General features: G+C 37.5%; 1 pseudogene; it reads right to left on the minus strand.

Moving 5' to 3' along the window:
- Nucleotides 1-5,983: 5,983 nt before the first annotated feature.
- The window catches only part of LOC114368206, a 46,763-nt pseudogene continuing 38,914 nt past the window's right edge, over nt 5,984-13,832 (minus strand).

Consider the following 13,832-nt stretch of genomic DNA (forward strand, 5'->3'; position numbering starts at 1 on the left):
TAAGTTCATTTTATTTTATTTTATTTTATTTTTCAAGGAAAGAATGCAATGAGCAATGCAACCAATGAAAAGCATGGATGCATGCGAATGATGTACAGTTGAAGTATTGCGAATTTTTACGCAGGATATGGGGTTGAATCAATTTAGATTTTCAACATGGTCCATGACATCTTTGTCAAGGTGAAACTGGAAGTAACAAGGACATCAATAATCCTAAATATGTTTGGCAGTAGACGAAGCAGTGATGTGACTCGATTCATCTTTTGCCCCTATTTTGCAAGACGGTTACTTCCATATTTCAACTTGACTTGATGAACCTTTTTGTAAAAGCATGAGCTTGGTTCAACCCTATAATCCAGGGAATTTTGATCGCCAATACTTCAACAACATTTCATAAGGATGAAAGACTCGGGAATACGCATACTATGCATGGAGAATGTAATTATCAAATTGAGATGCCCGAAGAAACATCTTTTCTTAGTTAACTATGCATTAGGTGCCATGTTCACTCATTTTGTTTTTAAGTGAAACGGGTTTATGATCCCAACATGGTTGGCTCATGGTACCGAATATATGCAACCAAGAATGCATCATGAATTTTCATGCTTCCTTTTTTTTGTTTTTGTTTTGTAGAGGAAAATGCAAGGCTCACGCATGAGCAAACATGAAAACAAAAGGTATGCAGTTTGTAGAACAAAAAGTATGTTGAACGCATATGATGATGCAATGACTCATGCAGGAACGATATGTTCATTATGATGCCATGAAGAGATGCTTATGCATGCTAGAGATAAAATGCGGGAGTGATTTGATTCGCACTGATCTTTGGAGTAAAACGCGGGATAAACTCATTTTATTCAAAAAGTTATAACTAGTCAAGATCTAAGCGACAATACAAACTTCCTAGCGGTTTCTAATCATATGGTCCATTAAGTCTATCATATGCTGACAATAGCTGAGAAGTCCGTGGATCTCCTCAGGGGCGGAGTAGGTGTCCGCTATTGCTTTGGCCTTGGCTAGCAATCGGGGAAGTTCTTGACTCCTGTTCAAAGTAAGAGCAAATCGGTCCATCCACATTGTTGCCTCTTGGTGCAATGAATCAATTACCCTTTCCCTTGCTTCCCTTTCTGCTGATATCTTGGCGTACTCCTCCTCTAGCCTTTGCTCGTGAGTCGCCGCTAGATTTAGCTTCTCTTTGCACTCATCGATGATGGCCCACATATTCCCTTCAGTCTCGCTTAACTGTTGGGACAAATTTCTTTTCGACCTAAGGCAAGCCTTTAGCTCGTCCTTCAAGATCATGCCTTTGACCCGTGATGATTCCTTTCACCTCTTCGGAGCTTGAGCTCACTATTGCTGCCCTATAAAGCCCCTCAAAACTTTGCTTTGGTCGTGTTCTTCCTTTCGGGCCTTCTTGGTTTCTCGTTCCAAGGCTTCAGCGGTGGCCATATTGACATCCCTTAGTTCATCATACTCTTTTCAGACTTTGATGGCTATGGACTTGAACTTCTCTTCGACTACCCAGGCTCTTTCAAGCTCTGCCTTTAGGGCTTGTACCTCATCACTTTCTTCCGAAGCTTTAACCTCATCGTCTCTCACAGTCTTTAGATTTGGGAGCCAATCCAATCCTTGTGTTCGGACTCTCAGCCACTTATGATAGCCGCCGATGATCCCATTACTGCTTCCCCTAAGCTCTCTGTCCTTTCTTCATGCCGCATCCCATGCCTTGCGAACTCCTTGGAGTACCCTCACATTGTGGTCATTGAAATCTCGTGCGATGAAAGGCGTGATGCTTTCGTTTGATGGCACTCCTCTCATGGGGTAGCCAAGCTGTCTTATGGCGAGGACGGGATTATAATTAATACAACCCCTTGTTCCCATCAAGGGAACATTTGGACATCCTTCGCATGAAGATAGAATCCTGATTCTTCCTTCCTTCTAGTGAGGGAACCAATTAACAGACGCCCCTCCATGCTAGCCAAGAGTTGGTCCCAATTCGCCTTTCCTTTTTCGACGCACGAGCGGTGACCTTGTAGCGGATAGACGGGCCTACCTTCTTGGAGAAAAGGGTGTGAAACCAGCCACACATAGAGAGCCAGTGCACAACAAAAAATTCTTGCGTCGCTCTTTTCACATCCCTGGTCGAACGTATCATACATGGCCAAAATGGCGACGACCGGGCTTTCCTTGCCATGATGAAAGGCGAGGAAAGCGTCAATCACTGCTAGGTCCACTAACCCTTCCATATTCGGAAAGAGGACAACTCCAAAGATCAAAAGCGCCAAGATGTCAATAAAAGAAAGTCCATTCGCCTTGATTTTCCAAGGCCTTTGCCCTTTCCTCCAAACACTTCCTTGATACTCCGACTACTCCATTTCTGTTTTGCTTTACACGGTCCAACTCTTGTGCTGAGATTTTCACTACCTTGGCAACTCTTGTCGTGGAGGGATAGAACCCAAAGAAAAGATATGGCTTCCTTCCTCCCAGTGGGCATCCCAGGATTTCTTCAAACTCTTCCACAGTCGGCACTAGCTGGAAGTCCTCGAATGTGAAGCACCTTAGGGGCTGGTCATAATACTGGGAAAGGGATGCAATCGGTTCCATGGAGACTTCTACCCTAGCTAGGTCCTAAATCTTACCATAGGCTTTGCGGAAGGCTTGCTGTTGAAGTTGACCCATTAATTGCCCCAACTCTCGTAAACTAGTGACCTCTAAGCTCTTGATTTTGACTTGATAGAACCTCTTTTTAAGCGAAGGCTTTTGACTTGATCCCATGTTTTACTAAAGTGAAATAAAATCTAGTGCGAATCAAAACTCCGACATCTATCATGGGTGGAATGGATGAATGCATGAAGAAATGCATATGACACAAATGCAATTTACGAATACGGGAGCCCGAGAAACTGTCTCCTTCTTAGATACAACGTCTAGGGGTAGCAAAGTGCCCCAACGTATGTATTTAAAATGGTGACACGGACCCTTCATTGGTTTGTTTACAGAGGGGATCAAGACAGAACCCATGTGCGATGCATATGCGAAAGGCGCAACACGGGAATGTACATAGTATGACAATACTCACTGAATATAAGCAAAAGGGTATATGACACTTATGCATGGCAGTGTGAAAAATGGCACGCAGCGTGTTTGCTCCGTGCCCCTATTTAAGGGACCTATAAGGGAGAGAGCTAACTAGGCTTTTAGTAATAACCCCCAAGGTAGTCATATCTCTCTTGATGGTTTCTAGAGGTATCATCCCCTTCGAAGAACATACTGCAGCAGTAGGGACTACTAGCAACAATATGTTTTCAAAGAGAAAAACTCTAGATGAGGGTTCACTGTAATCAAGCAAGTCGGAGACCTAGCATGATCACGGATTCACCTCCACTCCTTATGTTCCCACGAACCCGGGTATAGGGCCCTTTTTCAACTCACCGTGTGTGCAAATAGTGTTAGTGTTTGTGTGCATCAAATGAATAAATATTTACCTCAAGCATACAAAAAATGCACTAAAAGCATCAAAGAGTTATATATACAAGAACATAATGAAGGGAAACCAACAAAGGAGTAAGTCATGGTAAAACTTTGCACAAGATTAAATGGCCTAACTCTCTAAAAATAGTCCCCAGTGGAGTCGCCAACTGTCGCAACCTACCCTTCGGCGGGAGGGCGAATCGTGACTCGCGGGATGCGTATTCCACGAAAGGAATACGCGCGGAGTCGCCACCAACATTTATTTGAGGAAAACGTCGGAAAAACTGGAAAAGACGCGATCTACGAACTTTTAAGTGAAAGGCTCGGGAGTTGTATTTACGCGCGGGGAAGGTATTAGCACCCCACACGTCCGTCACAAGGGACGGCAGCCTTTAATCGAATGTGCAAACATGACTTTGATTTTTACATTCCCTTTTATGTCCTTATATCCTTTATACCCTTTTTATATTTTTTTCTCTTTTTTGTGGTCAACAAGGGTGTTTCCCTTTGCTCCTATGTATTCCTCAATTGGGATGAGAAAATCAGACCTACGTAGTTCTTTCTTATCAAGTGATTCTTTTTTACTTAAAAGGTGATCATTTTAAGGCGTTGGACCTTGAAAATGATCCATTTTACTTAGTAAGAAATTGAAATGACAAACTTCAAAAACCTATTTTTATGGACGAGCTTGACTAGGCGAGTTGATTTTAGCCTTAGTTTCACTTTAGTTATTAGTCAATGCGGTTAAGAATGAGAAATCCCAAAGAGAGAACGTCCGATTGATTTTCCGCTTTATTTTACTAAAAGATATTTTTTTATATTATTTTTTACCTCTTTTTTTTTTTTATTTCCAACGTGGTTACGGCACGACCGAACGGTCGGAATTCATTTTAACCAAAGTTAACGGATAATACAATTCAAACGATCGGTGGAAATTTATTTTATTTTTAGGTTAAGCGAGAAACTACTTAAGTAAAATGGCTTAAGCACGTCAAAAAGGGGTATAAAAAGTAAATGAAACGAGAATAAAAATACACGAAATACAATGTGGACCACCACGGGTACATAGAATGAATCGAAAAGCTTGGTTCGGGGTACTTACCCGTTGAAGATCGAAGAACGATGAAGAACGAATGAAGAACGTCGAAGAACGGTCGAAAACCTTCGCGAAATTCCTCACGGAAAACGTTATGGAAACGTTTCGGAAGCGCCTCGGCTTAGATTTTCTTCACGGAAACAATTTGTCCAAGCAAATTCGAAAGAGAGAGAAGTGCCTAAAGGGCTGGACCCTTTTCCTTCTCACTTCCTCCCCTATTTATAGCAAAATAGGGGAGATGCTTGCCGCCCAGCTCGCCCAGGCGAGCTCAGCTCGCCCAGGGGAGCAGGGTTACTTCCTCCAGAAGCAACAGCCTTCTGGAGGAATATTCTGGAGGGCCCAAGTGGGCCTGGTTGCTATTTGCACCCCCATTTTTACTAAGTACACCCCTCAGCCTTTTTTTTGGTGATTCTTTTTTCGTAAAGTTACGGAAACTTACGAATTTCGTAACGATACTTGTTTTCTTTCCGTAATGTTACGGAACCTTGTGGATTACATAATCATCGCTTTTTTTGACTTACGGAATGTTACGGAACCTCACTAGTTGTGCAACGATGCTTCCATTTGATTTCCGGTGTGTCACGGAATCTTACGGATTGTGCATCAATATTTTCTTTTGTTTTCCGGCATGTCCCAGAATTTCACAAATTGCCTAATGATGGGTGCCAAGCACCTTACAAGGACCAAATAAAAGTCGCATGTCATCAAGCAAAGGTCCCCGGACGAAATTAGGGTATGACAGGAATCTTCAACAATTGAAAAAGCAGCAAACTCAAACTTATGTAAAAAATAAATGTTAAGGTTCCACAAGCAAGAGCCAGTAGTTGATGCAAGTGGGGCTTAAAATTTACAAAGAGAATCCTAGAAAGTTTGTAACATTGAACCACCATTAAAACTATGTTGTATTATAGTGTAGTTTAACACCATTATTATCATAGTTAGTTCCCTAAAGGAAATGCATAGGATATAGGATTGACATATCTTTAATTATTCCTAAATGGTAAACTAACATGGATGTTAGCTTTAGGAAGATTTAAAATGTGAAGAATTGTGTTACTACTATAGTATAATTTAGTCATATAGAAAAAATGGAACAGAGGAAAGGATATTGTGAAGTGAGTAGTTTTATGGTTACAAAGATTATTCTAGTTCATATATGTCTTATTAATTTAATAAATAAGGACTATGTTGAGCACACAATTCTCAAATTAAATGTGAAAAATTATTTAGGTGTGGGGAGATGTGCAATATAAGTTTCAAGCAAAAAATTGATGAGCAATTATGAACCAAAGAATATCACTGAAAAATACAATACTCTAAAACTCTAACTAATGCCAAATAACAAACTCTAATACACATAAAGGAAAAAATTTAAAATTTGTGCATAATATTTGAGAGCCAACATAAACTAGAATTTTACTTCTTAACTTGCCACCTTAGCTTTACCTCAAAAAAATTATCTTGTTTAAAGTATTTACAAGTGACAGCTTTCCCCAATAGGCAAGCTTTTGTTCCTACAACTCGCTTGACCATCCAATATCCCTGCATCCATTGAAAACCATTGTCTGCTCAATGGTATACAAAATAAAAAAGGCACATCAATAATCTTTAAGAATCATACACCTCAACTATGCTTGGAATTAATTTGAATCTTGAGTCCTGAAACATGTCATTTCCATCCAAAAACTTAGCCATAGAGAATCTTTATTTACATGTGTGTCAGATGCATAATATAGAACCAAGCTGTAGGTTGGTTTAGTTGGAACCTAAGATTGGTGGCCAAAATAAAAATATAGCTTGATAACTAGATCGATCACTATAAGCATAAAAAATTTCCCATTTGCATCAATTTTTATGTACATAGTTACATACATATATTCATGCATACAAAGATCTCTTTAGTCATTGAAATTTGACATTGTTGAGCAACACTAGATATTGACTAACAAAAAGTTTAACATGTACAATATTCATGATTTTAACTAAAAAAGTTTCATTTACATTTAAAACCATATTTATGCTTCCTACAATATTTAGTAAGTCAGCCAAGCTTCCAAGATTTGTTTCTTGATTACAAAAAGGAGCATTCAACAATGCACATTTTTAAAATCTATTTCCATTTTTTGTTATAGTTTTACAACAAATAACATACCTATGAATGGTTCATACTATTTACAATCAAAAAGTTATTTGGTATGTTAAAGAACCAACAAACAAAAAATCATAAGCCATAAAACCATGGATAAATAGAAATTTATCATGAACATGCTTTTTCCTTGGGATATCTCACAACGGTAAGGTCTATAGATCATAAAGAGATGGAAATGGAGGTATTCTAGCCTAAAGTATTACATTGAATGGGTTAACAATGATAGAGAGAGAACTAGATGAAGGATGCATAATGAAGAGATAAGTAGCTATCTAACCATCAAATCTTCTATGGAGGATACTTTTAGCAAGCAAGTGAATGATGATGAATTTGACTAAATTATAGTCAAAACTTAAGGATGATTGTTGATTATTTCTTCTTGATTTCTTTAGTGATGTTTCTTATCTCTTTTCTTGTACTTTTTTTTATATAATTATTGTGCTTTTTTAACTTAACTTCCCTTTATGAATTCTTTTATTAGAGAGAGAGCATGAAACAAAGGCTAATCAATCTTCTTCCCTTACATTCCCTTCCCATTTTACTCTTCTTCTTGCAGTTAGGGGGTAAGATATTAACTATTAAAAAATATAACTAATAGAGGATGGTCTCCTTGGCTCTTTAGGACTCATCCTTATTTCTCTTTTTAAATATACTTCCATAGTTAGTTCCTAATTCAGCTATGTTTTGATTCAATCTTAAAGAGATAACTAATATCAAAGAACAAAGGATGGGTTTTGTATTGCTAACATGTTTATTAAACTTCACTTTGCAATAAAACTTGTATAAATAAAAACATTAGCAATAATATCGTTACATGCAAATTGAATACAAGGACAAATGCAAGATTTTTCCCAACTTTTGACTCCATTATACAAATGAAAGATTATGTTGTGTAATATTTTTTTATATAAAACAATTAAGAATATCAAAATATTCGAACACACGAATGGAAACCTACATAGGAATAAAATGTTTCACATAATCTGAAGGGCATAACCATACATATGGCCTTGTACATAATTGGAAAAGGCATGAAACAACCAAAATTAATCTCATAAAACCTATTGTAAGAAAATATCTAACAATGACAAGTTGAACCATGATATATAAAATTTTCATTTAAATAAGGATTGGATGTAGGTCCATATCAGAAGAGATATTTAAAAGCTTGAGTTGATTAATGATTTTGAGAAAATCTTTCTTAAATCAACCTATCTAATCCAAATTGAGCATATTTTCTCCAACCTTAATTCATAACAACCTACATGAATTAAAAAAAAAATATATAAAATCTTACAATATCAATTTTACCTGAACCAAACTTCTATGGTGTAGTGCAATTTTGTCTATAGATTTGTCAACTTTTAACCAATCAACTACTATGAGCTTGAGAAGAGGATCTCCTCCAATTACCTGCATGAGATATGTCATATGATATCCATATCATTAAGCTAGAACATAATAATATAGTATATAAAGCTCTTTGTTAACACTTGTTCTAAGATAAAGATTTAGTTCTTTGAAACCTTGGTGTTTGAACTACCAATATGCCTGAAATGTTGTAATGTTTATTCATTGGAAAAAATAAGGGACAACCCAAAAGTTGATATTTTACCAATACCATACTTAAATTTGATAAAAAAAAATTACTAACTAAAAGTTTACCACCTTTTTCTTTTATACTTAATTAGTTCTCTCACAAATGTCACTCCAATGAATTAAAATCACCCATTGATATGAACATGGGACAAGGCTTCAAATTTGTTGGTATCATCATCATCATTTGTTTAGACAGGCAAACCCTACCCTTATCGTGTCCTGTGATTCCAACATATACTTAAAGGATTTAAATGGTTAACTCACCTTAGAATTATCTTTTAGATAGTTCTTTCCTCTAATCATAAATCTTTCACCATTAGGATAAGTCCAACAATTTGTGTCCTGTGTAACATCCCAATTTTCATAAACTAATTTAAAAAGGATTGTTATTTGTAAATAAATAGAGTTTTAGAAAAAAAAATGATGAGGTTTTATAATTAAAGAAATAAGGGGAAATAAATTTATTAATTAAAATAATGGTTTGAGAGAAAATAAAAAGGGTATTTTATTATTCATTTGATGGAGAATAAAACATAGTTTCTTTTTTTATAAAATAATAAAAATAAACAAATAGAGTAAATAATAGGTGGTGAATACCCCTAGCTATAAATAGAAAAATGCTAGGTCAGTTTTCAGACTAGCCGCCTTGATGGAAGCTTGCTTGTGGGGCTTCTATTGATGCAATCCTACCTCGCAAGGGCATTGGATAGAAAACTCCAAGTAGATTGGGCCAGAGATGCAAGAGAAGGTCCTAGGGTTCTTATGAGCCTTAGGGTAGATTTCGGGCCCATGGGCTAAGTATGAGCCCACTTATCTTTGTAAATATTAGATTAAGGCTTCATTATTTTTGGGCCTTGTATTTAGGGCTCCATAATGTAGGTAGGGTACCCTAGAAATATAGGATTTTTCAGCCCTTGTATTTTAGGGCACCTAGACTAGTTTTTGTATTAGGGGTAGTTTTGTAATTTCACATGCACTAAGTGGATATTTGATGTGTGTGGTTGGAAATAAATTTAATTGAATTGGTAGAAGCCCAATCCAATTAAATTTTAGAGGGGGAGGTGAGCATTTGCTTACTACACCCCATTGCCACATCATATAGTCACACTTTGTTCATGCCCTTCATGCTTTTCATGCCTCATGACACCTAAGCACACTTAGTGGAGAATCTTGGAATTGATATTGGATTAGTGGGTTGAACCATAACTAAAATTCACTAATCATAATTAGTGAAATTTTGGCTCCAAAGTTTGGCTCCACAAATTCAATTTCAAATTCAAGTGAAATTTGAATTTCCCTCCAATTTTGTGTGACACTTAGGCTATAAATAGAGGTCATGTGTGTGCATTTTTTTCAACTTTGATCATTTGAATATTAAACTTCAGATTTCAAAGCTCATTTGGAGCACAAAATTTCGTGCTCTTCTCTCCCTCTCCCTTCATTCATCTCCTTCTTCCTCCAAGCTCTTATCCATGGCCTCCTATGGTGGTGAGCTTCTTCTAGACTCATCTTCTCCTTGAAGTGGCGTCTCCTTTCTCTCTCCCTTTCTCCATTCCGCTGCCATTCATCTTCCAAGAAGCAAAGGAATCCATTGATGAAGAAGATCCTAGGCCTACAAGCTCCAATGGAGCTTGCATCATGCCCAATCCAATTAAATTTATTTCGAACCACACACATCAAATATCCACTTAGTGCATGTGAAATTACAAAACTACCCCTAATACAAAAACTAGTCTAGGTGCCCTAAAATACAAGGGCTGAAAAATCCTATATTTCTAGGGTACCCTACCTACATTATGGAGCCCTAAATACAAGGCCCAAAAATAATGAAGCCTTAATCTAATATTTACAAAGATAAGTGGGCTCATACTTAGCCCATGGGCCCGAAATCTACCCTAAGGCTCATAAGAACCCTAGGGCCTTCTCTTGCATCTCTGGCCCAATCTACTTGGAGTTTTCTATCCAATGCCCTTGCGAGGTAGGATTGCATCATCTATGGAGGCTGGATCTTTGAGGTTCAATGAGGTCCTTTAATGGTGATTTTCCACCATGGAGATGCAGCGGAAGATAAAGGAGAAGAGGTGAGAGGAAGCGCCATCCACTAGGGAATAAGCCATGGAAGAAGGAGCTTCACCACCAAGATGAGCCTTGGATAAGAAGCTTGGAGAGGATGCTTCAATGGAGGAAAAGAAAGAGGGAGAGAAAGAGAGAGGGGGGGAGCACGAAATTGAAGGAAGAAAAAGGGAGAGAAGTTGAACTTTGAGTTGTGTCTCACAAGACTCTCATTCATCAAAGTTACAAAAAGTGTTACACATGCTTCTATTTATAGACTAGGTAGCTTCCTTGAGAAGCTTTCTTAAGAAAACTTTCTTGAGAAGCTTTCTTAAGAAAACTTTCTTGAGAAGCTTCTTTGAGAAAACTTCCTTGAGAAGCTAGAGCTTAGCTACACACACCCATCTAAAAACTAAGCTCACCGCCTTGAGAAGCTAAAGCTTAGCTACACACACCCATCTAAAAAATAAGCTCAACTCCTTGACAAAATACATGAAAATACAAAAAAAAAGTCCCTACTACAAAGACTACCCAAAATGCCCTCAAATACAAGGCTAAAACCCTATACTACAAGAATGGCCAAAATACAAGGCCCAAAAGAAGGAAAAACCTATTCTAATATTTACATAGATAAGCGGGCTCATACTTAGCCCAGGTTCGCAACCTAATTTCGAGCATTCTCACCATTGGTAATTTCAAAATCATGTCTGAGCTTAGAGTAATACCTTTCGCATTGTAACCTTTTATTTTCCCGCAGAAACCCAAAACTGTCTCGGTAAAACTATGATTCTGGATTCATTAACCGTTGGATTGTAGTAAAATTTGGATATGTTGTTCAAAATTCAACTACGCACACTTTCACCATTGGGATTTTCGAGATAATATTTGTGGAGGGAGAAAAGCATTCTCATAAAGATAGTACAAATGGAGACTTCAATCCCTTCTCATTCTCTCTAACGTTTGGGAACCCTATAAGAACAACCAGAGGAATCTCAGGAACTTATTAGAGATGTCTCTATCACTGTCAAGAAGACACGTGAGCCCGCTTAGAGGTAAGGTATGAGTTATTCACAATTGGGGGTTAGTGAGAACATATGCAGGGATCCTTAGAGGATTAAATTGGGGTTTTATTTTGGGATGTTTATTAAATTGCAATTTTTTCTTTATGATTATAAATAAAATATTGATGTTCTGATGAGAATTGCTTGATAAATTGTGCTCTTGATATTTTTATATTTTGACCTATGATTTTGATATAATTGTGTAATATTATTTGAGGGGTTTTTAGTCCCCAGGTTGTGATAGTCTTTTTTATAAACTGTTATATTGAGGATATGAAATGATGATTCAAATTGTGAGTATGTGGTGAATTGAACATGTGATGAATGATGAAATACATGTATATTGAGATGTGTATTATGTTGTGAGCTATGAATTATGCAATCACACAACTATAATACCCTTTAAGGGCGACGAGTTTTGTGCGACGAGTATTGTGATAGGATCCATTGTGGGAACCCGACGCGTTTAATTACAAGCACGATGAGTTAAAATGATTTTGAAAATAATTGAGTAGTTGTGTGTATTGCATAATTCATAGGTAAAGTGAATATGATTCATGAGGTGTAATAACATGCTATTTTGAGATTATACCATTGTAATTAAAATCAAGTGTATGTGATAAAATGAGTATGCACCTGATTGAGATGTTGTGTGCATTGATTTGTAAACTGTGGATTGTACAATCACACGACTATAAGACCCATTAAGGGCGACGAGTTAATGTTAAATCCCTTTTAGGGTGACAAGTTAATGCTAAGACCCTTAAAGGGTGGCGAGTTAAAAATATTTGAGAATAATTGAGGAGTCGTGTGTTTTGTACAGTTCATAGATAGAGTCTATGTGCTAAAATGTTTTCTGGGTTGAACTTGAATCAGGAGGGAGAGGCCCTAACGGACTTTTCAGAGTGTAGGCATTGGGGGTCACCCGGTTTGAGTGGTCCTTTAAGCCTATGTTGATCACATATGGTTGGAGCATTCTGGCAAAACAGTGTGACCCTGACTGGTCTCCCTATGATCTTACCTAGTGAGAGTGACCTGACTTACTAGTGTGTGGTTTGTCTTGTCATGTACTCCTAGGCGTCCGACGTGGTTTTTCACTGACATGGTACCACATTGCATATAGGATTGAGTCTTAGCATAACTATTGCATAACGCTTGTGTATTGATTGACTTCATGATATTGTGTTTTGATCCTTGAGTACGTGAATGTTGTGAAAATGAATGAAATGTGTGGTGTTGCGATGTAATGTTGTGCGACAAAGTGGTGAAATAACGTGAGTGATGCTTAAGTAAGTTGTATTTTGTTTATATGATATTTATACCTACATGTTATCTTGTTTCTCTCCATTAGTTAGGAATGTGATAACTCACTTCCTATGTGTTGTTTGTGTTTGGATCTTGTGATGATCTTGAACTTTGTGTTCGAGGGAGCAGATGAATATGTGGATGACTATGAAGAACCTCATGCTAGAGGACTCGGGAACACAATGCTCTGATAAGATGTGACTGTCGCAACATGCCCTTTCGCGGGCGAGCGAAGGCGAGGCTCACGGGTGCGCTTTCCAAAGGAGGAAAGATGCGCGGAGTCGCCACCAACGTTTATTTGTGGAAAACGTCGGGAAAACCGAAGGAAACCAGTCAAAATGAAAATTCTAAGTTCGGGAGTTGTATTTACGTTTGAGGAAGGTATTAGCACCTCTCACGTTTGTCTCAAAGGACAACAGCCTATTTTTTAGAATTGTGGGAATTGTGTTACCTTAACTTTTATTTCTTTTTATTTTTTGAGGTCGACAAAAGTGGGGCTCTTGCTCCTACGTACCCTCCATCAAAGAGGAAATCAGACCTACGTAGTTCTTCCTTAAGCATGAATCCAGCGATTCTTTTTACTTGAGAGGTGATCACATAAAGGTGTTGGGCCTTTAAAAATGATCCATTTTACTTGGTAAGAAACTGAAATGATAAACTTTCGAAACCCTATTTTTCTGGACGAGCTTGACTAGGCGAGTTGATTTTAGCCTTAGTTTCACTTTAGTTATTAGTCAATTCAATTAAGAATGAGAAATCCCAAAGAGAAAACGTCCGATTGATTTTTCGCTTTAGTTTACTAAAAGGTATTTTTTTTATTATTATATTATTATTTTACCTCTTTTTTTATTTCCAACGCGGTTACGGCATGACCGAACGGTCGGAATTCATTTTAACCGAAATTAACGGATGATACAATTCAAATGATCGGTGGAAATTTATTTTATTTTTAGATTAGGCGAGAATTGACTTAAATAATGGCTTAAGCACGTCAAAAGGGGGTATAGAAAGCGAATGAAAACGAGAATAAAAATACATGAAACAAAATGTGGACCACCACGGGTACATAGAATGAATTGAAAAGCTCGGTTTGAGGTAC

Source organism: Glycine soja, chromosome 9, assembly GCF_004193775.1.
Source record: "Glycine soja cultivar W05 chromosome 9, ASM419377v2, whole genome shotgun sequence".
In the NCBI taxonomy this organism is placed as follows: Eukaryota; Viridiplantae; Streptophyta; class Magnoliopsida; order Fabales; family Fabaceae; genus Glycine; species Glycine soja.